This window comes from Vulpes vulpes, chromosome 4 (assembly GCF_048418805.1).
Source record: "Vulpes vulpes isolate BD-2025 chromosome 4, VulVul3, whole genome shotgun sequence".
Lineage (NCBI taxonomy): Eukaryota > Metazoa > Chordata > Mammalia > Carnivora > Canidae > Vulpes > Vulpes vulpes.
This window is the reverse complement of record NC_132783.1, coordinates 53,218,033-53,245,648: the sequence shown is the minus strand read 5'-3', so window position 1 is coordinate 53,245,648 and position 27,616 is coordinate 53,218,033. Positions and strand designations below refer to the sequence as shown.

Genomic DNA, 27,616 nt, shown 5'->3' with positions numbered 1-27,616 from the left:
TTTAACAAACTTACCAGGCAGCTCAGCAGGATCACCAGGAATTGTCAGCCTGTGGCACCCCTTCTTGGTTCACATATTTTCTTGTTTCTATTTTTTGTGCTTCCTAACACAAACTTTGATTATAGTAACCCAAATTGGGATTAAAGTTCTAACTATAGGCCGGCTTATAATAGATACTGAAATAGTATTGGTGCATTAAAATTTCCCTGAACATACAATGACATGTAGAAAATGATATTCATCAGATTTTTCCTAGGAAGAGTTCTGTATGCAATTGGAAAAAATACTTTGATATTGATATTGCACCCTCTGGAAGCAGTGCACACTTGTATTTGCCAGGCTGCCTTTCAAAAGGGTGGCCCTGATGGAATCCAGGATTTGCTTTTGCTGAGTGTGGTATTTAGTGTGGGGCCAGAGTGGAATTGCTGGAAATAATAAGAAAAAGGCCACCTGCTTTCCATGAAGCTTTTAGTGTCACTTCTGTATGACTGTCAGTGAATATAAAAAATACATATATTGCCCAATAGAAATATGGAGAAAGGGTATCAAGTTGGCAGATCACAGCACCAGGAACCCAAACAGCAAATAAGCATGTTGAAAAGATGCTCAACTGCACCTGTCATCAGAGAAATACCAATTAAAACCACAGAGATATTGTTTTGTATTCGTCGTATCATCTAAGTTAAAGCTGATCATATTAGGATAGACAGAAGTTCATTATGTTATTCTCTATAAATTTTGATTCATTTGTGAAATATTTCAGTATAAACGGATTTGAAAAAAATGATTTGAAGGGTTTTCCATGATACCCATGTGTCTCTGTCTGGCTTTGTGTTAACCACTTGGTTCATTTGGCCTTGTATCACATTAGTTGCAGGAAACACTCTCACCAAATGTTCTCACTGAAATTCCTTTGAGGTACTAGCATTTTAGGTTCCAGATTTTTTTTTAGAAGATCTTATTTATTTGCTTGAGAGAGAGAGAGAGAGAGAGTGCACAAGAGTGGGCAGGGGCAGAGGGAGAGGGAGAAGCAGACTCCCTGCCAGGCAGGGAGCCCGATGTGGAGCTCCATCCCAGGACCCTGGGATCATGATCTGAGCAGAAGGCTGATGCTTACCCGACTGAGCCACTCAGGTGCCCTGGTTCTAGGCATTTTGTGAGGAGATGGGGTCTTAAGGCTAAAGGTAAAGGTGCTAAAACAGAAGGAAGTTCCCAATAGGAGACTGTTTTATTTTCTGTGTAATTTCAAAAAGATAAAGTTAGAGATTTTATATTAGATTGCATATCTTCATGATTCTTAAGAATAAGGCCAGGATTGTTAAGCAGGTGCTTTGGGCTTAAGTGAGAAATTAAATGAAAATATGTTAACGCCAATAGGAGATTATTGCCTAGTCAACACGATATGTTCACCAAATAATTTTGTTCTCCTTATGTGTACATGGGAGACTGTAGCTACACCCTTCTTCCTAACTGCTTGTGAGCATGTGACTGAGTTCTGGCTGCAACAAAGTAAGTGGAGGTGATTTCTGCCTCTTCTAGACCTGGCTATGACCATCTTGGGACTTTTTTTTTTTTTTAAAGATTTTATTTATTTATTCACGAGAGTCAGAGAAAAGAGAGTCAGAGACACAGGCAGAGGGAGAAGCAGGCTCCACGCTTGGAGCCCTATGTGGGACTCCATCCTGGGACTCCAGGATCAGGCCCTGGGCTGAAGGCGGCGCTAAACTGCTGAGCCACCCGGGCTGCCCTTACGACATCTTCTACCCTATTTCTCCCTGTCCGTGTGTCTGGAAAGAAGGACTGTGAGATGGCAAAACAAACACATGATAGAAGTCTGGATTGCCGGGTCATCACTTGGAGTAGAGCCACCCAGGAAAGCAAGGTAACTGGGATTGTCTGCATTGGGACTGAGTGTGTAGGCAGGAAGCACATCTTTCTTGTGTTAAGCTCCTGCGATTTTGGGGCTATCACAGAAATTAGCCTATTTTGACTTACCTAGTAATTTCCTATAATAAAATATAGTTCTGGGACACCTAGGTGGCTCAGTGCCTGAGCTTCTGCCTTTGGCTCAGGTCTAATACCGGGGTCCTGGGATCGAGTCCCACACTGGGCTCCCCACAGGGAACCTGCTTCTCCCTATGTCTCTGCCTGTGTCTCTCATGAATAAATAAATAAAATCTTCTTTAAAATAATAATAAAATAAGATAAACTTACTTAAATGTGGCAGGACAGGTATTGCTAACAGCATTATTTTATACTTAGCTAGACTCTTAAAATAAAGGACTTTGAAATGGCTGAATCTGTTTTCTTCCTGCCACGGTCATTTTAGGGAAGAGACAATGCCAGGAGTTTGATGTGCTTTATGAAGAAGTGATAAAAAAAGCTGGAGAGGAAACTAGATTTTTTTTAATAGTATTTATATTTACACAGAATTAAGCAGTGGAAACAACCAAAAGTATGTAACACGATGTATATAAATCTTTCTAAAGTATACATTCTTTAGAATATACAGGAGATTTTATTTATAAGGAAATAGAACCTGCATGAAGCTGTCATATTTTTTTTTTTTTTGGCTAAATTTTCTGGCATAAGAGGGGATTTAGTCATTCACTTGTGACCTCTCTTTATTCATTCCATTTCTATAGAGAAACTCTGAAAGAGGACTGGAAGGAGGACCAGATCTAAACTATCTTAGAAGAAACTCGATTTTTGAACTCTACTGTATATATCTCAAGATTTGGTATTAGTATAAATTTCCTATTTCCTTTGATGCATCTTGTGCAAATGATTTCCTGGGGCACCTGAGGGTCTGCACCTGCTCTTTCTAGTGGTGGTAGCTCACCCAAAACATTTCTGACTGATCTTACTTCTTAGATTTTATCAGTATTTAGCTGGGATTGTAGTTGTGACTAAGAGTTGGGATTCTAGTTATGTTTTATATGGATGGGTTTTTACTTTTCAAGAGAGGATGACAAGATTTGAGATGTAGTGAATTTTTTAGGACCGATCTGAGCAAATCACACCAAAGTTTAGATACTGACTGGAGCGTAGGTCACTGGAGACCAGAAAGGAATAACTGTGTGTGAGGGTGGATAATAGTATCCCCTACATGGCGAAGCTATGACTCACATCTGGAACTGCCTCCTCAGCATCTACCCATGGATCCTAATAGTCCACTCAAAATTGACAAATTTAAGCATGGAATTTGGTTCTCTTTCCCACATACTGGTGCATAGCCACTTCATCTACTTCAACATCATCCCTGACCCTTCTCCTTTCTCTCTTTTCATCCAATCTGTCAGGCTATTCTGTGGTCCTTCTTTCAAAATCTATCCTAAAACAAAGGATATATTTCTTAGCCATCCCTTCCACTATTTCTTTCCTGGATTATTTTAATAGCTTAAAGACTGTTCTGCTTGTTTCTGCCTTTGCCCATGTCACTTGAATAAAGCCAATGCTTCCAGGTTTTACCTCATCCATGAACTTCTCTTCTCCTAAGCCTTTTCTACCTAATCACTGATCTCTCATCCTAGGACTCACTTTGTTTCAGACATGCTGACTTCCTTGTTCTTTCTGGAACATACTAGACATGACCTATAAACCTCAGGGCCTTGTATTTGCTGTTCCCTCCATTTGGAACACTCTTCCCTCATTTATCCGTGTGGATTAAATGTTACTCAAATGTCTTTCATCGGTGAGGACTTCCCTGACCACCGTAAATCTACCAGTCCTTTCTTTAGCACCCCCTCCTCTGGACCACATACTTCCAACCACCCTGCCAATGGGTGCTTCCTAGCTCCTATTTGTTTTATTTTCCTCTGTAACACTTATTCCCATCTGATTTTTTTCTTTTGTTTTTCTTTTCTTCTTTTTTTTTGTTACCATCCTATTCATTAAGTGTACAGTTCAGTAGTGCTAAATATATTCATATTATTATACAATAGACACAGCAAGAAAAAAGATTCTTTAGAACTCCTTTGTCTTGCAAAACTAAAAATATCCGCATTAAACATTAACTTCCCCTCCCCCAGCCCATGGCTACCACATTTCTACTTACTGTTTTTATGATTTTGACTACTTTAGATACTTTGTATGAGTGAAATGATACAGTATTATTATTTGTAATTGGATAATTATGCTTAGCAGTAATATCTTTGAGGTGCATTTGTGTTGTCACATGTGATAGGACTTCCTTCCTTTTTTAAAGCTGCATAATATCCCATTGTGTGTATATACAAACACACATATATACATTTGTTAAATACCTCTTTGGGATCTAGCTTTGAATTCTAGATATATATTCACAGAATTGGGATTTGAATCTTTTCTTTTTAAAAGATATCCCACTAGAATGTAAGCCCCAGCAGGACAGGCATACTCTTTTATTTACCACTATATCCCCGGTGCCTGACACAAATAGGCACTGAAAACACAGCCATTGAAAGTCAGATGAATATTATCTTTTTTTTTATGTGCTGTCTGCCTCTACTAGACTGCAAGCCCCCCGAGGGAAGAAGCAGTGTTTTGTTCACTGCAACAGCCTCAGTGCTTAGAACGGCTCTAGGTTTGTGGTAGGTTGTCAATAAATATTTTTAAGTGAATTAATTAAGGTCTTGAAATGGGCAGATAGATGGCAGAGAAACAAATCTAAATTGCCAAAAAAATATGAAAAAATAGTTATCCTCCCTAGTAATAAAAATACAAATTTCAATGGCATCATTTTGATTTACCAAATTAGCACTTTTTCAAGAATGTTTTTTAAACTTCAAACTTTCAAGAACAGTACAATGAGCTCTCATATACTCTTCAGCTGGACTTGCCTTTGTTAAAAGTATGCCAAATTTGCTTTTTTTCTTTCTCTTTCCATGTGTGTGTTATAGACAAGCAAACAAACAAAATTTACTGTACCATTTGAGAGTTTGATGTAGACATGATGATACTTCACCCTTAAACACTTTGGTCTGTAGCTTGTAAGAAAAAGGAAATTTTATATAATCACTATTCAAAACCACACTCAGATAATTTATCATTAATGCAATGCTACTATGTAGCATATGGCCCATATTCATACTTCACTACTTGTCCCAACCATGTTCTTTATCAGTATCTTTTTCAAACTGAAGATCTAATCAAGAATTATGCATTGCATTTACCTGTCATATTTCCCCAGTATTTTTTCATCTAAAGCATCTTCCTAGCCCCTTTCTTCCTCTTTCCTGACAATGACATTTTTAAAAGTCCAGGCTAATTGCTTTGCATGATGTCTCTCAATTAGCATTTGACTGAATGCTTCTTTATCATGACACTCAGGTTGATCAATGTCTTAGTCTGTTCAGGTTACTATAACAAAAATGCCATAGCAACAATATTTTCTTATAGTTTCTCATAAATCTGGAGGCTCTAAATTCAAGATTAAGGTGCTGGGAGATTCAAATCCAGCAAGGAACTGCTTCCTGATTTATATACAGTTGTCCTCTCATTGTGTCCTTACATGGCAGAAGGGATGAAGGAACACTCTAAAGCCTCTTTTATAAGGTGCCAAATCTCATTCATCAGGGCTCAGTCCTCATGATGTACTCACCTCCCAAAGGCCCCACTTCCAAGTACCATCACATTGTGATTAGGATTTCAACATATGAATTTGGAGGGTCACATCCAGTCAATTGCAACAGTTTTTACGGAAATACTATCTACTTGGTATTGCATCTTCAGTACATTTTATTAGGGGCACATAATGTCAGTTTGTTCCAAACTAAAAAACAATAACTCCAGGCTTAGCAAGAGTGCAGTTTATAGGGATTCATATGCTACTGTGCATATAACTCACTGATGATGTCCATTTTACCAATTTTTAAAAAAATTACATGAATTTTAGATAGCATATTTAGTAAGTAGATCTTTTCTTTCGAAAGAAGTAAGGTCAGTTGTTTCTGCTTTCCACTTGGTGGCAGGAAATTGAAAAATTTGCCAAGCAGACACTGCAAATGTTAGCTAAGATAATTTTAAATCTGAGATTCTGAGCACTGTAACAGTTCCTGTCATTATTGTCCTTGGACAAGTTACTTAGTTGTGGTCACCTTTTTCATTTTCAAAATGATGGAAAACCATGCTTGCTGCTTATCTAATTTCTCTCACAAAGGTTCTGGTGGTCTGGGCCAAGCAAAAGCATTAAATGGGGCACCAATTTTGTAATTTAAATGAAAGACACACAGAGAGGCAACCCTCCAATATTATGCAGACTGTTTTCATAATTAGCTTAACAGTATTCCTTGGAAACTGCAATTTCAATATATTGTACATTTACTAAAAAAGTAAGCAACAGATGAAACTGGGACAAGCATATCATCAAGAGAAAATAAAACACTTATCTCCAAAATCTCTCCTACAACTAAACATTTACCATCTTAAATACAATCCTGTAATTAAAATGAAGCCCCTTTTTTATTAAGAAAAATTGATGGGTCTTTTATACAAGAGTAGTTTACGAGATGAATGTATCAAAGTCTATCAGACTAGATATTCTCATAGTCCCAAGTGTCAAGGCTTTGTGGAGGGATGAGGGTGGGAGTGGTGGCATTGCAATTATTACACTGGAATCTGTAGGAAACAGATGCAATGTAGTTGAACAAAATTAACTATGTTTTAGCCAGTTATCTTCTGAGATAAGGTCTATACATTTTTTAAAAATGCACCTAGCTTACCTAACTATTCATTGCCTTGACTAGAATTTGATTCTTGATGGAGGATACTACTTTCTATGCAGCAACTTGTTTTTCCAAATCTCATGTTCCAAAGGGCCATTAGTGGGGCTGGCACTTTTCTGGCTGTCCATTGCTTCCAGACATTGGCAATTCTACCTTTGTGAAGCTTAGGCATCTAGCTAGGACCATCAAGATCCCTTTTCTGTCAATGACCTGACAAGCTACGTTTCTCAGGAAGCAGATTTGGAGATGCAGATTAGCATAGAGGTTTATGGGGATTGTTTTTGGTGTGACCACTGGGTAGAGGGAGAAGCTGGGTTCTGATACAGTCTCAATAAAGACCTCCCCAACCCCGCAGGGAACTCTGATAACAGAGTGGCCTTTAGGGTTGTTCCAACTTGTGGCAAGGGAGCTGGGCTTCTATATAACCATTAACTGTCACCAGATGTAAGATTCCCCAAGAGAACAACACAGCCTTGGGAGGGCTGACTCTCTCTAGCCAAAAACATTCCAAAGAAAGTCTATAGCTGATGGTTATCTCTCTGCAGCTAGAGGAATCTGAGTAGCACACTACAGCATCTCTTACAGCTATCCATCCAACCATTTAGCTCTTAGTTATTCAAATATTATTCTCTTAATAACCCCAAAATATTCCAGGGTACTTTTTCATTGAGTGAACATGCTTCACCTTAGAAATCTTTATGTCCTCATTCTTACTACTGTGACTGAGTTAATATATGTTTGCTACACAATTTTCTCTTTTTTGGGAGTAAGAAAGTTACCTTCCCTTGCATTTACATTGAAACTGAGTCCTTGTCAACAGAAATATGAATGGATATAATGTGTTACCTCCCATCTGAGACAATTAAAGGTGGGTGTGGATTTTGTATGGTCTTTTGTTTTCCTATAGATTGGATATAAAGAATCCCAAGTTGGCAAGGTACAAGATAGAAGCATTCTAGGTCCATGGGTCACTTTTGGAAAAGACCCTTGAGAGACAGTTTTCTCTACCATATTGGACTGTAATGACAGTAACTGAAACACTGCTCCTCCACTAAAACAAAATAAAATAAGACAAAACAAACAACAAAAAACATCAACAAAAGTCCAGACTCTTAATTTTTGCTTTTCTTCCCACCAGGCTATCAGCCCTTCTTAGCCATGTGCTTTCCCAAGCCAGTTTGCAACTAATAGTTGATCATTAGAAACAAGCTTTCATCTACACTTTTATTTGATTTATGCACTCTTCTCTTGCTGTGCCTTCTCAGCAAAACCTTAGCTTTGGAGAAATTCTATTCATTTTTCCATTCTTCTAGCAGAATGGCTGAGTACTGCTGGAGACAATCACACTATTTGTCTGACTAATACCACCAAAAAATAATATTTTCCATTCTCAACTAGGCTTTTAGCATTTCCTGGATCAAACTCTACTTGGTCACTTCAACAACCTTTCCCAAATTCACCAGTTTCCATATGCCCTCTACTCAGTCCCTATCTCAAATAGTGGAGACTGACATACCTTTCTGTCTTTTCTTTTCTTTTCTTTCTTTTCTTTTCTTTTCTTTTCTTTTCTTTTCTTTTCTTTTCTTTCTTTTCTTTTCTTCTTTTCTTTCTTTCTTTCTTTCTTTCTTTCTTTCTTTCTTTCTTCTTTCTTCTCTCTCTCTTTCCTTCCTTCCTTCCTTCCTTCCTCCCTCCCTCCCTCCCTCCCCCTCCCTCCCCTTCCTCCCCTCCCCTTCTCTCTTTCTTTCTTTCTTTCTTTCTTTCTTTCTTTCTTTCTTCTTCTTCTTCTTCTTCTTCTTCTTCTTCTTCTTCTTCTTCTCTTCTTCTTCTTCTTCTTCTTCTTCTTCTTCTTCTTCTTCTTCTCCTCCTCCTCCTCCTCCTCCTTTTTGTAGACTCACAACCTTGAGATCAAGACCTAAGCTGAGATCAAGAGTCAGAGACTTAATTGACTGAGTCACCCAGGTACCCCTAGAAACCTTATTTCTTTAAAAGAAAAAAAATCTCTAGATCGATCTCCCCTGAACTTCCTTTAACTATAAAATGTTGGCTAGTACTCAAGATGGACACGAGATAGAAGGGAAGATATTTCCCCCCCACGTTTTTCTCCTTTTACTTTTCTAAGCTAAATTACAAATTAAGCCTGCCTTTAAGTCCTCAGTTCCAGTTTATCCTGAAGTTCTGCAAGGATTCTGGGGGCTAGTGAAGGGCCTGGTACATGGGGAAAAGACATCTGGGCTCTATTTCTTATGGAGCTGATGGTGACACTTCAAGGTACAAACCTATGAGCCTACCTAAAGAATGAATGCCTATTTTCCACTTGTTCTCCCAGAAGTGAGATACTGCCATGCCTGGTATCCAACATTGCTATATGATCCACATCTAGTTTCCCTATGACTTTTGGCAAGACAAGGATGCCCTACTCTTGCCATTTTTATTCAACTTGGTATTGGAAGTCTTAGCCAGAGCAATTGGGGGGGGGGGGGAAGAAAGAAAAGGCATCTAAATCACAAAGGAAGAAATAAAATAGTCATTATTTGCAGATGACATGATATTATATATAGAATATTCTAACAACTCCATTCAAAAAAATGTTCAAATGAATGAATTCAGTAAATTTGCAGGATACAGGATCAATATGCCTGAGGTAAATGTCTATTTCTCTCTTCTCTCCATGCCTACAGCATCCCTCCCTCCTGCAGACAGTCTCATAGGTCTATTTACCTCCTGAACATTCTCCAGCCTTCCAAACTGCTTTGATGTGGCCTCTTCTCTACATTTAGCTGTGGAGAGTCGGTTCTGCTGTCAGTCTTTGGGTCATTTTATGGGTTATTTACTCTGATTGTCTGATGTAAGTTATCTAATTGTATCTGTGGGTTAAGGTGAGCTGAAGATCTCATCCTTAAAGAGACAGCATAAAAACCGTCTCTGCAGAGATATAGCATAGAAGCAGCAGTTTGAAAAATGCCTGGGGTATATGAGGAAGGAGATTTATTTAGTAATCTCGGATGAAAGATCTAAATATGAGAGAAGAATCTATCAAAATCCTAGAGGAGAACACAGGCAACATCATTTTTGAACTTGGCCACAGAAACCTCTTGCAAGATACATCTATGAAGGCAGGGAAACAAAAGCAAAAATGAACTATTGTGACTTAATCAAGATAAAAAGCTTCTGCACAGCAAAAGAAACAGTCAAGAAAACTAAAAGACAACCTTGGGAGAATGAGAGAAGATATTTGCAAATGACCTATCAGATAAAGGGCTAGTATCCAAGATATATAAAGAACTTATTAAACTCAACAACAAAAAAACAAACAATCCACTCATGAAATGGGCAAAAGACATGAACAGAAATTTTACCAAAGAAGACATACACATGGCTAACAAGCACATGAAAAAATGCTCTGCATCACTTGCCATCAGGGGAATACAAATCTAAACCACAATGAGATCCCACCTCACACCAGTAAGAATGGTGAAAATTAACAAGACAGGAAACAACAAATGTTGGAGAGGATGTAGAGAAAGGGGAACCCTCTTGCACTGTTGGTGGGAATGTGAACTGGTACAGCCACTCTGGAAAACTGTGTGGAGGTTCCTCAAAGAGTTAAAAATAGAGCTACCCTATGACCCAGCAATTGCACTACTGGGGATTTACCCCAAAGATACAGATGCAGTGAAAGACCGAGACACCTACACCCCAATGTTTATAGCAGCAATGTCCACAATAGCCAAACTGTGGAAGGAACCTCGATGTCCATTGAAAGATGAATGGATAAAGAAGATGTGGTCTATTTATACAATGGAATATTAGCCATTAGAAATGACGAATACCCACGATTTGCTTCAACGTGGATGGAACTGGAGGGTATCATGCTGAGTGAAGTAAGTCAATCAGGGAAGGACAATCATTATATGGTTTCACTCATACGGGGAATATAAGAAATAGTGAAAGGGACAATAGGGGAAAGGAGATAAAATGAGTGGGAAATATCAGAGAGGGTGACAGAACATGAGAGACTCCTAACTCTGGGAAATGAACTAGGGGTAGTGGAAGGGGAGGTGGGCAAGGGAGTGCGGTGACTGACAGGCACTGGCGGGGGGGCATTTGACAGGAGGAGCACTGGGTGTTATACTATATGTTGGCAAATCGAACTTCAATAAAAATATTAAAAAAATATTTAGTAATCTCAAGCATGTGCTGAAAGTGCAGGAATTTTTGGGAGAATTCTCTAGGAACAAAAGAACTGGCATACACCATTTCTCTCCCCCACTCCCATCCTATATACATGAATACCTAAAACACCAACACTTGCTAACACCACTAGCTTGCTAACAGTGTGTCCCACTCCTACACACTTCTTCAGATCTATTCCCTCTAACCTGGTGGCCTGGGCAGAAGTTTTCCCACATACCTGCTGCTCCCTTCTCACAGTGGATCATCATAGACTGTGCTGGCACTGCATGCCCCACCCTTACACATTCCTATTGACTTGCCCCTCGAATCCTGTGATGGGAGTCTTCTAAAGTGTCTCCAGGTACTCTCACACAGCAGACCTTGCTAATGCCACATGGCCAGCCCTGTGTTATCCTGTGGACCTGTCCCCTCTAAAATTCCCTTAGCCAGAGCCCATTCAAAGTGGTGCCAAGCCTGAGAGTAGAGCCCCAACAGGGGCCAGTACCACTCCAAAGTAACTCCTTCTCTGTAGAGAGGGAATATAACCACACATAATCAATTTGACTACAGGCCCAGGAGTAGGCTAGGGGCTGAATATGGTTTGCCTGAAGGCCCCACTCACCAATGACAGCATGGGGAGAATGCCCTGTAGTTCCATGTTACCACATCCATGACAAATGCCTGATTTGACACAAATCAAGCTCAGATGGTCCCAGACTGGCCAACTAACAACACAGGAACCAATCCCTGCCCCATAAAGAAAGAGAGCCATTGCAGATGACTGGACTAAAGGAAAAAACAGCTTAGCCATAACAGTAGATTGCACACAATGCATATAGGAGGCACCACTAAAGCACCAGGCTCTGGTGAACAGGGGATATTACACTATAGAATGCTACAGGAACTCTTCTTTATAAGGCCACTACTTTCAAGAGCAGAACATGTAGTTGACTTTCCTGACACAGAGAAACAGACCCAGAAATTTAAACAAAATGAGGTGACAGAGGAATATGTTCCAAATGAAAGAACAGGACAAAACCAAAGCAAGAGAGCTAAACAGAATGGAATAAGTAATATGCATAATAGAGAATTTACAGTAATGGTCATAATGGCACTCACTGGACTTGAGAAAAGAGTAGAAGACATCAATGAGACCCTTAACAAAGAGATAGAAAACAAAAAACAACGAATCAGGGCTTAACATAATAAATGGAATTAAAAATACACTAGATGGAAAAATAGTAGACTAGAGGAAGCAGAAGAGTGAATCAATGATCTGGAAAACAGAGTAATAAAGTTGAACAGGAGAGAGAAAAAGATAAAAAGTGAAAATAAACTTAGGGAACTCAGTGACATCATCAAGCACAATAACATTCACATTATAGGGATCCCAGAAGATGAAGAGAGAAAAAATGGGGCAGATAATTTATTTGAAAAGATAATAGCTGAAAAATTCTCAAACCTGGGGAAGGAAACAGAAATACAGATACTGTAGGCACAGAGTCCCCAGCAGAATCAACCCAGAGGTTGGCATCAAGACATATAGCAACTAAAATGGCAAAAAGTCATCTTAAAAAGAGAATTTTAAAAGCAGCAAGAGAAAAGAAAAAAAGTTATGTACAAGGGAGACCCCATAGAGCTATCAGCTGATTTTTCAGCAGAAACGTTGCAGGCCAGAAGAGAGTGGCAATATAGTTATATTGCCAAAAGAAAAAAATCTGCAACTAAGACTGTTCTATCCAGCAAGGCTATCATTCAGAAAAGAAAGAGAAATAAAGAGTTTACCAGACAAACACAAGTTAAAGGAATTCAGTCACTAAACCAACCCCACAAGAAATGTTAAAGGGGACTCTGGTAGAAAGGAAAGACCATAAGTAAGAGTAAGAAAAGTAGGAAGTACAAAAGCAGTAAAATTAAGTATATCTATAAAATTCAGTCAAAGGAGTCACACACACACACAAACACACACAAAAGGATATAAAGTATGACACTGGGGCACCTGGGTGGCTTAGTGGTTAAGTATCTGCCTTTGGCTCAGGTCATGATCCCAGAGCCCTGGGAGCAAGTCCCGCATCAGGCTCCTTGCATGGAGCCTGCTTCTCCCTCTGCCTATGTGTCTTCCTTTCTGTGTGTCTCTCATGAATGAATGAATAAATAAATCAACCAATCAATAAAAATAAGAATGACACAGTGTACGCAAAACATGGGGGAGAGAAGAGTAAAGAATGGATTCAAATTTTGTGATCATCAACTTAATATAGACTGTTGTGTGCATAAGCTATTGTATAATAGGGGCACCTGAGTGGCTCAGTCAGTTAAGCATCTGCCTTCAGCTCAGGTCACAATCCCAGGGTCCTGATCGAGCCCCAGGTCAGGCTCCCTGCTTCTCCCTCTCCTTCCATGTTCTCTCTCTCTCTCTCAAATAAATAAATAAATAAATAAATAAATAAATAAATAAATCTTAAAAAAAGATGTTGTATATAAACCGAATGGTAACCACAAATCAACCAGTTAATAGATGTGCAAAAAAATAAAGAGAAAGGAATCTAAGTATATCACTAAAAAAAGCCAACAAACCATGAATGAAAGGAATAAGAGAAAAAAGGGACAGAGAAGAGCTATAAAACCAACCATGAAACAAGTAACAAAATGGCAATGAATACATACCTATCAATAATTACTTTGAATATAAGCTGACTAAAGGCTTTAATTAGAAGACATAGGGTGACAGAATGGATAAAAAAGTGAGACCCATCTATATGTTGCCTAGAAGAGACCCATTTCAGACTTAAAGAACATGAAGATTGAAAGTGAAGGGATCGAAAGGCATTTATTATGCAAATGGGAGTGAAAAGAAAGCCAGGGTAGCAATACTTAGGTCAGACAAAATAGACTTTAAAACAAAGACTGTCCCAAGAGATAAAGAGAGATGCTATATAATCATAGGGGAACAATCCAACAAGAAGATATTGTAAATATCAAACAATTGTAAATATTTATGCACCCAACATTGGAGTACCCAAATATGTAAAGCAGCTAATAACAAAGATAAAGGAAATAATTGATAGTGATACAATAATAATAGGGGGGCAGCCCCAGTGATGCAGTGGTTTAGCGCCGCCTGCAGCCCATGGTGTGATCCTGGAGACCTGGAATCGAGTCCCACGTCAGGTTCCCTGCATAGAGCCTGCTTCTCCCTCTACCCGTGTCTCTGCCTCTCTGTGTCTCCCATGAATAAATAAATAAAATCTTTAAAAAACCAATAATAATAGGAAACTTTAATATCCCACTTGGTTCAACAGATAGATTGAACAAAATTGAACAAACAGAATTTCCTTGTTGAATGGATTTGTATGGCATAATGGACCAGATGCATCTAATAGTTATATATATAATATTTCAACCTAAAAAAGCAGAATACACATTCCTTTTAAGTGCACATGGGGCATTCTCCAGGATAGATCACATATGAAGTGACAAAACAAGCTTCAAAAACTTAAAAAAAATTAAAATCATATCATGCATCTTTTCTGGCCACAATGTGTTGAATATATAAATTAATCACAGGAAATATTCTGGAAAGAAAACAAATATATGGAGACTAAATGACATTCTACTAAACAATTAATTAGTCAATCAAGAAATCAAAGAAGAAATTTTATTTATTTTTTTTTCTTTTTTTTTTTTAAATTAATTTTTATTGGTGTTCAATTTACCAACATACAGAAAAACACCCAGTGCTCATCCCATCAAGTGTCCACCTCAGTGCCCGTCACCCATTCCCCTCCAACACCCGCCCTCCTCCCCCTCCACCACCCCTAGTTCGTTTCCCCGAGTTAGGAAATGGTGCAGCCACTCTGGAAAACTGTGTGGAGGTTCCTCAAAGAGTTAAAAATAGACCTGCCCTACGACCCAGCAATTGCACTGTTGGGGATTTACCCCAAAGATTCAGATGCAATGAAACGTCGGGACACCTGCACCCCGATGTTTCTATCAGCAATGGCCACAATAGCCAAACTGTGGAAGGAGCCTCGGTGTCCATCGAAAGATGAATGGATAAAGAAGATGTGGTTTATGTATACAATGGAATATTACTCAGCAATTAGAAACGACAAATACCCACCATTTGCTTCACCGTGGATGGAACTGGAGGGTATTATGCTGAGTGAAATAAGTCAGTCGGAGAGAGACAGAACATAAAGAAGAAATTTTAAAAATACATAGAGACAAATGAAAATGAAAACACAATGGTCCAAAATATTTTTTAAAAGATTTTTATTTATTTATTTATTTATTTATTTATTTATTTATTTATTTATTTATTCATAGAGACACAGAGAGAGATAGATAGATAGATAGAGAGAGAGAGGCAGAGATACAGGCAGAGGGAGAAGCAGGCTCCATGCAGAGAGCCTGACGTGGGACTCGATCCAGGGTTTCCAGGATCACGCCCTGGGCTGCAGGAAGCGCTAAACCGCTGCGCCACCGGGGCTGCCCCAATGGTTCAAAATCTTTGGGATGCAGCAAAAGCTGTTCTAAGAGGGAATTGTATAGCAATACTGGCCTACTTCAAGAAGTGAGAAAAATCTCAAATAAACAGCCTAACTTCACACCTAAAAGATGTAGAAAAAGAACAACAAATAAAACCCCAAACCAGTAGAAGGCAGACTATATTAAAGATTAGAGCAAAAATAAACAAAATAGAAACTTAAAAAATAATAAAAGAGATCAATGAAATCAGAAACTGGTTCTTTGGAAAAAACAAAATTGATAAACCTTTAGCCAGATCCATCAAAAGAAAAAGAAAGAGAGAGAGAGAGAGAGAGAGAGAGAGAGAACTCAAATAAGCAAAATTAGAAATAAAAGAGGAAAAATAACAAATGATGCTATAGAAATACAAGTAATAATAAGAGAATATTATGAAATGATATGCCAACAATTGGACAACCTAGAAGAAATACATAAATTACAAGAAACATATAACCTCTCAAAACGGAATTAGGAAGAAATAAAAATTTGAACAGACTAATTACCAGCAATGAAATTGAATCAGTAATCAAAAAACTCCCAACAAACAAGAGTCCAGGTCTAAATGTCTTCAAAGGTGAATTTTTTTTTCCATAGGTGAATTCTATCAAACATTTAAAGAACTGGGATTCCTGGGTGGCTCAACAGTTGAGTGTCCTGCATGGAGCCTGCTTCTCCCTCTGCCTGTGTCTCTGCCTCTATCTTTCTGTGTCTCTCATGAATAAATAATATCTTAAAAAAAACATTTAAAGAAGAGTTAATACCTACTTTTCTCAAGATATCCTAAAAATAAAAGAGGAAAGAAAACTTCCAAATTCATTCTATGAAGCCAGTATTACCCTGATACCAAAACCAGATAAAGACACCACAAAAAAAGGGGAACTACAGACCAATATCTCTGATGAACATAGATGAAAAAATCCTCCACAAAATATTAGCAAACCAATCCAACAATACATTTAAAAAATAATTCATCATGATAAAGTGGGATTTATTCATGGGATGCAAGGATGATTCAATATTCACAAATCAATTAATATGATACATCACATCTACAAGAAAAGGATAAAAACCATACAATCCTTTCAATAGATACAGAAAAAGCATCTGATGAAGTACAACATCCATTTGTGTTGAAAAAAAAATCTCAATAAAGTAGGTTTAGATGAAACATACCTCAACATAATAAAGGCCATGTATGAAAATCCACAATGAATATCATACTCAACAATGCTTTCCCAAGGTCAGGAACAAGACAAGGGTGTTCAATCTTACCACTTTTATTCATCATTGTATTGAAAATCCTAGCCTCAGCAATCAGACAACCAAAAGAAATAAAAGACATTCTAATTGGTATGGAAGTAGTAAAACTTTCACTATTTGCACATGACAGGAGACTATCTATTGTAAACCCTAAAGATTCCACCAAAAAACTACTAGAATTGATAAATGAATTCAGTAAGGTCACAGAATACAAAATCAGTATATAGAAATCTGTCACATTTCTATATATTAATAATGAAGTAGCAGAAAGAAATTAAGAAAACAATCCCATCTACAATTGCACCAAAAATAATAAAATACCTAGGAATAAATTTAACCAAGGAGATGAAAAACCTATACACAGATAATTATAAGCCAGCAATGAAAGAAATTGAAGACAACAAACACATAGTAAGATACTCTATGCTCATGCATTGGAAGAACAGATATTGTTAAAATATCCATACCATTCAAAGCAATTTATAGATTATTGCAATCACTATCAAAGTACCAACAGCATTTTTTACAGAACTCGACCAAATAATACTAAAATTTGTATGGAACCATCAGAGACCCTGAATAGCCAAAACAATCTTGAAAAAGAACAAAACTAGGTGCATCACAATCTTGGATTTGAAGATATACTACAAAACTGTAGTAATCAGAACAGTATGGTACTGGCACAAAAGCAGACACACAGATCAATAGAACAAAATAGAGAGCCCAGAAATAAACCCACAGTTATATGGTCAATTAATTTTCAACAACAAAGGAGGCAGGAAGATGCAGTGGGAAAAGACAGTTTCTCTAACAAATGGTGTTGGGAAAACTGAACAGCCATATGCAAAAGAATGAACTGGACTACTTTCTTATACCATTCACAAAGATAAACTCAAAATGGATTAAAGATCTAAATATGAGATCTGAAACCGTATAAATCCTAGAAGAGAATACAGGCAATAATTTCTCTGACATTGGCCATAGCAATATTTCTCTAGATATGTCTCCTGAGGCAAAGAAAACAAAAGCAAAAATAAACTATTGCGACTACATCAAAATAAAAAGCTTCTGCACAGCAAAGGAAACAACCAATAATTCTAACAGGCAACCTAGTGAGTGGGAGAAGATATTTATAAATGATATATCTGATAAAGGGTTAGTATCCAAAATATATAAAGAACTTACACAACTCAACACAAAAAAACCCACAAATAATCCAATTAAAAATGAGCAGAAGTCATGAACACTTCTCTAAAAAAGTCACTTCTCTTAAAAAGACATACAAATGGCCAACAGACATATGAAAAGATGTTCAACATCACTCACCATCAGAGAAATCAAAATCAAAACCACAATACCACCTTATACCTGTCAAACTAAAACCAACAATATAAGAAACGACAGGTGTAGGCAAGGATGTGGAGATAAATGAAACTTGTGCACTGTTGGCAGGCATGCAAACTGGTGTAGCCACCGTGGAGAACAGTATGGAGGTTCCTCAAAAAATTAAAAATAGAACTACCCTATGATCCAGCAGTTCCACTTCTGGGTATTTATCTGAAGAAAACACAACAGTACTTCAAAAATATATAGGCACTCCTATGTTTATTGTAGCAATGTTTATAATAGCCAAGACACAGAAGCAGTCCAAGTGTTCATCAGAAGATGAATGGATAGGGGCACCTGGGTGGCTCAGTGGTTGAGCATCTGCCGGTAGGCTCAGGTCGTGATCCTGGGGTCTTGGGATTGAGTCCCATATCAGGCTCCCCATGGGGGGCCTGTTTCTTCGTCTGCCCATGTCTCTGCCTCTCTCTGTGCATCTCTCATGAGTAAATAAATAAAATCTAAAAAAAAAAGATGAATGGATAAAGAAGTGGTATATATATATACATACAATGGAATATTAGCCATAAAAAAGAATGAAATCTTGCTATTTGCAATGACACAGATGGATCTAGAGGGTATAATGCTAAATGAAATATGTCACTCAAAGAAAGACAAATACCATATAATTTTACTCAGATGTGGAATTTAAGAAACAAGCAAGCAAAGAAAAAAAAAGAGACAAACCAAAAAACAGACTCTTAACTATACAGAACAAACTGATGGTTACCAGAGGAGGTGAATGGGGGATACGTGAAATAGGTGAAAGGAATTAAAAACACACTTAATCATGATAAGCACTGAGTAATGTATAGAATTGTTAAATCACTATATTGTACACCTGAAACTAACATAATACTGTATGTTAATTATACTGAAATTAAAAAAATAAAAAAGAATGACTTGCATTTTGGATTTTTTTCCCTTCTGCCTTGCCTAGAATTTAATCTTCAGCTTGACCAATAAGTATAGCCATTTTTTTTTAAAAAAGATGACCTACTGAATGAAAGAAAATACTTGTAAATCATATCTGAGAAGGGGCCATATATCCAAAATATGTAGGTAAAGAACTCATACAACTCAATAGCAAAGAAACCAAACAATCCAATTAACAAATGGTCTGAGGATCTGAATAAACATTTTCCCAAAGAAGACATATAGGTGGCTAATAGGTACATAAAAATGTGCTTGACAGTACTGATCATCAGGGAAATGTAAATCAAAACCACAGTGAGGTAATCTCATACCTGTTAGAATGGCTTTATTTAAAAAAATAAGAAATAACAAATGTTGGCAGGAATGTTGTATAGGGAACCTCTGCACACCACTGGAAGGATGTTAATTGGTGAAGCCACTACTGAAAACAGTACAGAGATTCCCCCCAAAATTAAAAATAGGACCACCATACAATCAACCATTCCACTTCTGGATATTCATCTGAAGAAAACAAAATCACTACTTTGAAAAGATATAGGTATTCCCACGTTCACTCCTACATTATTTACAGTAGCCAAGATATAGAAGCAACCAAAGTGTCCATTGATGAATGAATGAGTAAAGAAAAAGTGGTACATATATATAATATACAGCCGTAAAAAAGAAGGAATCTTTTCCATTTGTACAATATGGATAGTCCTTGAGGGCGTTATGCTAAATGAAATAAATCAGACAGAGAAAGACAAATACCATGTGCTCTCACTTGTATGTGGAATCATCCCCTCATCCTGCAACCCACCAAACAAAATTGAACTCATAGATACAGAGAACAGATTGGTCTTGCTGGAGGCAGGGGTAGGGTGAGGCAGAATGGTCAAGGGGATCAAAAGGTACAAATTTTTAGTTGTAAAATAAATAAGTCACCGGGATGTAACCTACAACATGGTGTAGTTAATAAGACTGTAGAGCATATTTGAAAGTTGCTAAGAGAGTAGATCTTAAAAGTTCCCTTCACAAGAAAAAAAAAACAAAAACGTATCTCTGTGTGGTGATGGATATAAACCAGACTTATTGTGGTGATCACTTTACAAATACAAATATTGAATCATTATCTTGTGTATCTAAAACTACTATAATGTTATATGTTAACTATACTCCTCTTCCCCCAAAAGAAAGAGAGTTAATATGCTGTCAGGTTTGAGCTGCTCCACTTTAGGACCTCTTTGTTATCACCATTTAGCCCATACTCTAATACACACCATTCTTTTATATGAATTATTTTTAAAATTATTATAAAATTTTTACTTTTAAGTATTAGAAAAATACACCATTCATTACTCTTCGGTGCAAATTTGTCATGAGACTACACTTTTGTATTCCATTATGATTTACCATTATTGCATTGCTTCCTTAACAAGGATATATCAGATTTTAAATTATGAGGTGCTTATTTCAGAAACAAAATACATTATGTTTAAAAGGGGGGAAAAAGAGCAAAAAGAGCCATCTCTTTGAAAGGAGAAAAATCTAGTAAGAACAAAACATAAATTTACAACTTAGTTGTATGTTTTGCTGCTCTTAGTGCATCTCCATCCATCCTGCTTTCCTTTCTCTGGGGTTTAGGTAATGTAGTAACCCTGAATTTTATCTTATTTTTTTCTCCTGTGAAACCTTAATTAGGAATGAATTTTCTTTTTGCAGCATCTGCAATATTTCTCTCCTTTACTCATTCTAGAAACACTCCTAGATCTCACCCTATCTAAAAATTGCCCTCCAACTGCATGTCCTTCTGAGCATTGCCCACTTCTCTTGGGCAGAGACATCCTCAAAGAGTCAGTATTCACTTGCTTACATTTATACCCAGCCCTTACTACGAGCTGTCTTCTGACCATGATTGATCGAAATGGCAGTTGCTAAGCTCACTTGTGACTTCTAGTTGCCAATGCCAGTGAAAACATTTTAATTCTGATTTGCCTAGACTACTTCACTGCACTGGAAATTGTTGATGACACTTTTTCTGGGAATTGCCTAAACTGTTTCTACTTATACCCATAATCTTCCTTTGACTCCTTTGTTGACTCGTCTTCCTCTGGGGACCCCTAACATTTTATGAATCCCAGGAATTGGCCAAGAATCACAGCTTTTCTCGTTGTATTCACTTTTCCTTGGTGATTTTATCCATTCTCATATTTTTTTTGAATAGGAAAAGATGGTTTAAAAATTTGTATTGAATACCTTTTAAATTCAAATATCCAAACCTGAGGTCTCTGCAAAGAGGGTCTTAGGCTTTCATTTCCAGTGGTCTCCTGGGGGATTTGTGCTAGGTGGGGAATAAAATTACTCTCAGAAACCCATATGCGAATGCATATGGCAAATTCCTAGTGCCTTATGATGATAGTGCTATATTACTTTAAAATGCTACCTCATAGGTTCTGTGAAAGTATATACATGCTGAATATTTTAGAGATATTCACAAAACTTTCATCTAAGTTTAATGAGCCCTGTAAACTGTGATCTTTGGGATGGTATTCTCAGTTTAATTTCTAAAGCGGCCCATGGACCTCAGTCCAGATTCTTTGACACCATATATTAAAAAAATAATAATAATTAGCCAAACCCTATATCTGCAATGTTATTACACTTGTCTCAAGTGAAGCTTTGTGTGAAAAGTATTTTTGGAGCAACAAAAAAGGAAAAGAGCGGAGACTTCATCATTTTTAAAGAACAGGTTGCATGACTCTGTGGTGCTGGTTTGCTAATTGGTGATAGGTTGTATCCTCCATGGAAGACTAAATAATCTGTAATATGACCTAGTCGCTCGCCCCATCAAGTTATAGGAGATGGTTTCTTCACCCCTTTGAATATGGATAGGCCCTGTGGCAGCACCAGTGGTAAGAGTATGGCAGAAATGGCTGCATACCAGTTATGAGTATAGACCTCAGTTGCCCTGCTTTTAGACTCCATGCTGTGGGAAGCCCACACTACATAAAAAGGACACGCACAGGTGTTCTGGCCCTGGCTGAGCTCCCAACAAAAGCCAGCATCAAAACCAGCCATATGAAGAGCCATCTTAGATGTTCAATCCATCTTTCTCCAGAACCCTGGGAAACATGACTCCTGGAAGCCTTGAAGAAAAAAAAACACCCAGCTGAGATCACGAATACCTCAGAACAGTGAGGGATTAATAGTAAGATTGTTTTCTTCTGCTAAGTTTTAGAGCCATTATAAGAATTGATAGCCTAATATTAATGCCTGTATTTACAGAAGAATTTGGTCTGAGACTTGCTTTCTTTGTGACCTGGTGTTGAAGTAGTGGGGAGACTTCACCCTTATCCACCTACCTCCAAATATTGTTGGCTATTGAGATCCAACAAAAAGATCCTAAGTGAAAAAAAAAAAAAAAAAAAAAAAAAAGATCCTAAGTGTTGTATGTGACCAAATGGACTTTGGGAGATAAAGCATTTTCACCAGTGCTAGCAGAGCAAGGATCAAGGCTCAGAACCTAGACATCAGTCCTCACCATGTGGTTGTGAATTGGAGAATTATAGCTTCAAATGTTACCATAAGTTGCTGGGTACTGACACAGCTGGGAGTAAAAATGTCACTAAGCCCAGAGATCTAGAATTCTTTTGTCCTGGTGGACAAAGTGTCCATTTACATGGTTAAGACTCTGCATTTGTGTTGCATCTCCTTGATGTAAAAAGGAGACAATGAGGAACTATATCAGCCATTTTCATCCTCATTTTTACATTGCTTAATTGCTGCTTTGAGAGCAAGCCAAAGCCAAAGCAACCTTGAATGTGTCTAAGTCAATATTCTCATCCATCCTTAGAACTGGACCAGGTGTGTTGGTAGACTGTCTCCACCTGAACACTCCACAGGCATCTCAAATGCATTGTATTCCAAACTAAGCATATCATATTTCCTTCTAACTCCACTGCCATTACTACCTTCTCTGTCTCAGTAGGTACTACTCTCCATCCACCCGTTCCCCAGATTTCTGCTTCAACCTCTCTTTGCTACATCCAAACAGTATACAAGGACAGCTAATATGACTTCCTTAATAGTTTTTAGGAATCTCTTCCTAATGTTTCCAGATTGTGGCCTAATCATGTCTCATTTGGATCTTCTGATTCATCTCCATGTCTCTAGTCCTGTCTATTTAAAACTCCCCCTCTACTCTGATAGCCGAGAAAGCTATCTATGTTGTAAATCTGACCATGTTCTATCTGTGCCCCACATCTGCTATCCTGACAGCAGCACAGGGCCTCCTTGCTCTCCTCTCTGGCCTCGTTTCCCACCACTGCACCCAGAACACTGAAAGCATGCTTGCAACGCTGCACTCTCACAAACCTGAAACGTGTATCTTAGGCGTCTTTCTTGCCTCGGTGCCTTTGGCCTAAGTTCTCTGCCTGACATATCTTCTCTCCATGCCCCTCCTCACCTTCTTTGTTTTCAGCCTGGTTAATTTCTGCTTATCTTTAAAACTGTAGAGCTTGAAAAAGTCCTCATGCCTAGGCAATACCCCAAACCAATTACAATAGAATTTATGTGATGGCTCCCAGGAGTGAGTATTTTTTAGTTTCCCAGGTGATTTCTGTGGCAGCTGAGGCTGAGAACACTGCTTTAGAGTCATGATGCTCCTGTTCTCCCCAGATTGAAATGCTCTTTTAGGATCCCATAATGTTCTGTAATATCTCTATTATTGCACATTTTACAATGCATTATAATGAGCCATTTACACGTTTGTCTTCCTAGAGGTTATGAGATCCTCTAGGGTAGGGACTGTGGTTTTTTTTTTCAAACTGGTATTTTCAGCATTTAGCTTAATGGCTGGTAGGTGCTAAACAATCAATCACTTTTATGAATGAATGGATGAATGAGAAACAACGAACGTTAACAAACACTTTTGTTTGTTAAAAAGGGAAAATCTCATCCTATTTTATATCAACACTATCCATTTTTTTTTTGTTAAGTCCCAAAGCACTTAGGCATGAGTAGGGTTAGAATACATAGGTTGCTGTATGATCTGGGATGAAGGTCTTAACAAACCAGAGGGAGCACAGCAGATTTTGAGTAGGGTCCCCTCAAAGATGTCCTGAAAGGCCCAAGAATGTGACATAAGCTAGTGAGTGGGCAGTGGGAGGTAAGGTGCTTCAAAGACAAGACAAAAGGTAAATATTAAGGCTTACTCAGTAACTTTGTAGGAAAAAAATAAACTGCTTTTCTCCTACTTACTATAGTTTGATGAGAAACTTCAGCGGGTTGGGCTAGATATAGTAGAACATAAATGTGTACTTTTGAGAATTGAAAACACTGTAAAGAAGACAATAATTTAGAGCAGAATACTGAATAAAATCAGAATAACAAACTTATCTGTAGAAACATTCTGAAACCGTTTCAATTCACTAGCCCATTTCTGATCATTTCCATTTCAAGTTGCTGTGACGTGAACAAGAAAGTTCCTGATACCAAGAAACTTAGTCTAGTAATCATAGTAATGGAACAATAATATAAAGATATTTTGAGCATCTGCTATGTGATAGGCTTTGTTTAAAGATCTTCAGGCATATATGACATCTGATCCGTAATTAATTATTCTTGCTTTTCTGATGAAGAGAATAAGGCTCAGGGAGATTAAGGCCTTTGCCCAAGTTTGGTAGAACTAGGATTTAAATTTCTCTTTTTTTGTTTTTGTTTTTTTGTTTTGTTGTTGCTTTAACCCATTCTGCCTTCCTAATCAGGGACATTAAACATGTTCATCAGTGATAAAAGTTAGAACGTGCTAAGTGCTATAAGGAAACAAAAGACCACAAGAGTACATAGTGTCCAGTTTTGTCTCTCACTACCTAGGGCGGGCAGGGTGGGAACCAAAGCAGATATGGGGAAGATACCAGATTCGGGTCCTACGTGAGGAGTAGAATTTTGTTGTTGCTGTTCTAAGTTTAGTAACTCTCAAGTTTTTCTTTTTTCCTTTAGTGGTTTTATTATGAAATATATTTGAATTTACAGAAGAGTTGCAAAGATAGTACAGAGAGCTCCTGGGACCCTTTACCCATTTTCCCCGATGTTAACATCGTATGTAGCCTTGGCACAATGATCAAAACTAGTACACTGACACGATCTTTGGGCTGATCCGTGGTGGACGTTTTGGGGGTAGCTGACCCGCAGCCTCCGCGCCCGCACCGCCTTGCGTGGAAGCCTGAGCCGGCCGTGCAGCTTTCTCCCTTTGCGCATAACCAGGTCCACCAACGAGGATGCTAGTTCACCAGCTGTCCGCCTTAACGGATTCAAGAACAAGGGGAAAGACAGTACAGAAATGAGGTGGCGCCGAATAGAAGTTAATGTGGAGCTGAGGAAAGCTAAGAAGGATGACCAGATGCTGAAAAGAAGAAATGTAAGCTCATTTCCTGATGACGCTACCTCTCCACTGCAGGAAAAAACCTCAACGACCAGGGCGCTATAAATTGGTCTGTTGATGACATTGTCAAAGGCGTAAATAGCAACAATTTGGAAAGCCAGCTCCAGGCTGCTCAAGCTGCTAGGAAACTACTTTTCTAAGGAAAGACAGACAACATAATCCGGGCTGGTTTGAATCCAAACTTTGTGTCCTTCTTGGGCAGAACTGATTGTAGTCTTATTGAGTTTCAATCTGCTTGGGCCCTCACTAACATTGCTTCCAGAACATCAGAACAGACCAAGGCTATGGTAGATGGAGGTGCTATCCCAGCATTCATGTCTCTGTTGGCATCTTGTCATGCCCATATCAGTGAACAGGCTGTATGGGCTCTAGGAAACATTCCAGGTGATGGTTCAGTTTTTCGAGACTTGGTTATCAAGTATGGTGCAGTTGACCCACTGTTGGCTCTGCTTGCAGTTCCTGATATGTCATCTTTAGCGTGTGGTTACTTATGTAACCTTACTTGGACACTCTCAAACCTTTGTCGCAACAAAAATCCTGCACCCCAGTTAGATGCTGTTGAGCAGATTCTTCCTACCTTAGTTCATCTCCTGTATCATGATGATCCAGAAGTATTAGCAGATACCTGCTCGGCAATTTCCTACCTTACTGATGGTCCAAATGAATGGATTGAAATAGTTGTGTAAACAGGATTTGTGCCCCAACTTGTAAAGCTTCTAGGAGCTACTGAATTACCCATTGTGACTCCTGCGCTAAGAGCCATAGGAAATATTGTCACTGGGACAGAAGAACAGACTCAGGTTGTAATAGATGCAGGAGCACTTGCTGTCTTTCCCAGCCTGCTAAGGAACCCCAAACCTAATATTCAGAAGGAAGCTACATGGACAAATTCAAACATCACAGCTGGTCGCCATGACCAGATACAGCAAGTTGTGAATCGTGGATTAGTCCCATTCCTCATTAGTGTTCTCTCTAAGGCAGACTTTAAGACACAAAAGGAAGCTTTATGGGCTGTGACCAACTATACAAGTGTGGAACAGTTGAATAGATTGTATACCTCGTTTATTGTGGCATAATAGAACCATTGATGAACCTCTTCACTGCAAAAGATACCAAAATCACTCTGGTTATTCTGGATGCCATTTCAAACATCTTTCAGGCTGCTGAGAAACTAGGGTGAAACTGAGAAACTTAGTATAATGACTGAAGAATGTGGAGGTTTGGACAAAATTGAAACTCTACAAAACCATGAAAATGAGTCTATGTACAAAGCTTCATTAAACTTGATTGAGAAGTATTTCTCTGTAGAAGAAGAGGAAGATCAGAATGTTGTGCCCAAAACTATCTCTGAAGGCTATACATTCCAAGTTCAGGATGGCACTCCGGGGACCTTTAGCTTTTAGATTGTACAGCTGAGACAGAAAGTTGTTCTGTACTCTGTTTGGAAGAAGTTTGTCTTACTGTTTCTCTACTAAGAACTCTTTTAAAATGTGTTTTGTTATTGTAGCACTTTTTACAACGAAATTATACTTGACCAGTTCCAAACTGTACAAACTGTATGAAGCTCCTCTTCTCAGTGGTTTCTTATTTCTATGTGGAATCTCCTATCTTACAGTGTCCTATAAAAAAGATTAAATTCTACTCTTTTCTTAAAAAAAAAACTCACAAAAACTAGTACATAAATATCAATACAATCCTATTTACTAAACTATATATTTTATTCAGATTTTCGCCACTAGTGTCCCCTTTCTGGTCCAGGATTGAATTTGATCAGGAGAAGATGGAAGATGAAAATATTCCAGGAAAGAAATCCCTGACCAATGAAAACCAAACAGCCCAGGTTACTTCTTCTAAGATGATCAATAACTTTTATTAAATCTAAATCCCTGTACTAGCAAGTGGGGAATTCTCCATTGCTGTTTTTTCCCCTGTTAGCTCTGTCTGGCTGAACATAAAGCGATAAATAAGGAGGAAAACAATTTGTGTTATTCCCTTGCTGTACTGCTGTACTTTCCTTTTGCATCACCAGTAATAGAAAATTAGGCTGTGCACATTTCATTGTTAATGCACTCTCAACGACTTTTCTGCCTTCGTCTGACAGCTCTGGCTTCATTACAACATACCACAGATCTGAGAAAAATATGCCGTTCTATGCTGTGTTTCCCCAAATAACTTTTTCATTTTGCAGGGTAGAAAGAACCTGCTCTAC

The 27,616-nt window shown here is 38.1% G+C and overlaps 1 pseudogene; it reads left to right on the top strand.

Annotated features, from left to right (window-relative positions):
- Positions 1-26,810, top strand: part of LOC112919559 (importin subunit alpha-1 pseudogene) — a 33,662-nt pseudogene extending 6,852 nt beyond the window's left edge.
- The last annotated feature ends 806 nt before the right edge of the window (positions 26,811-27,616 follow it).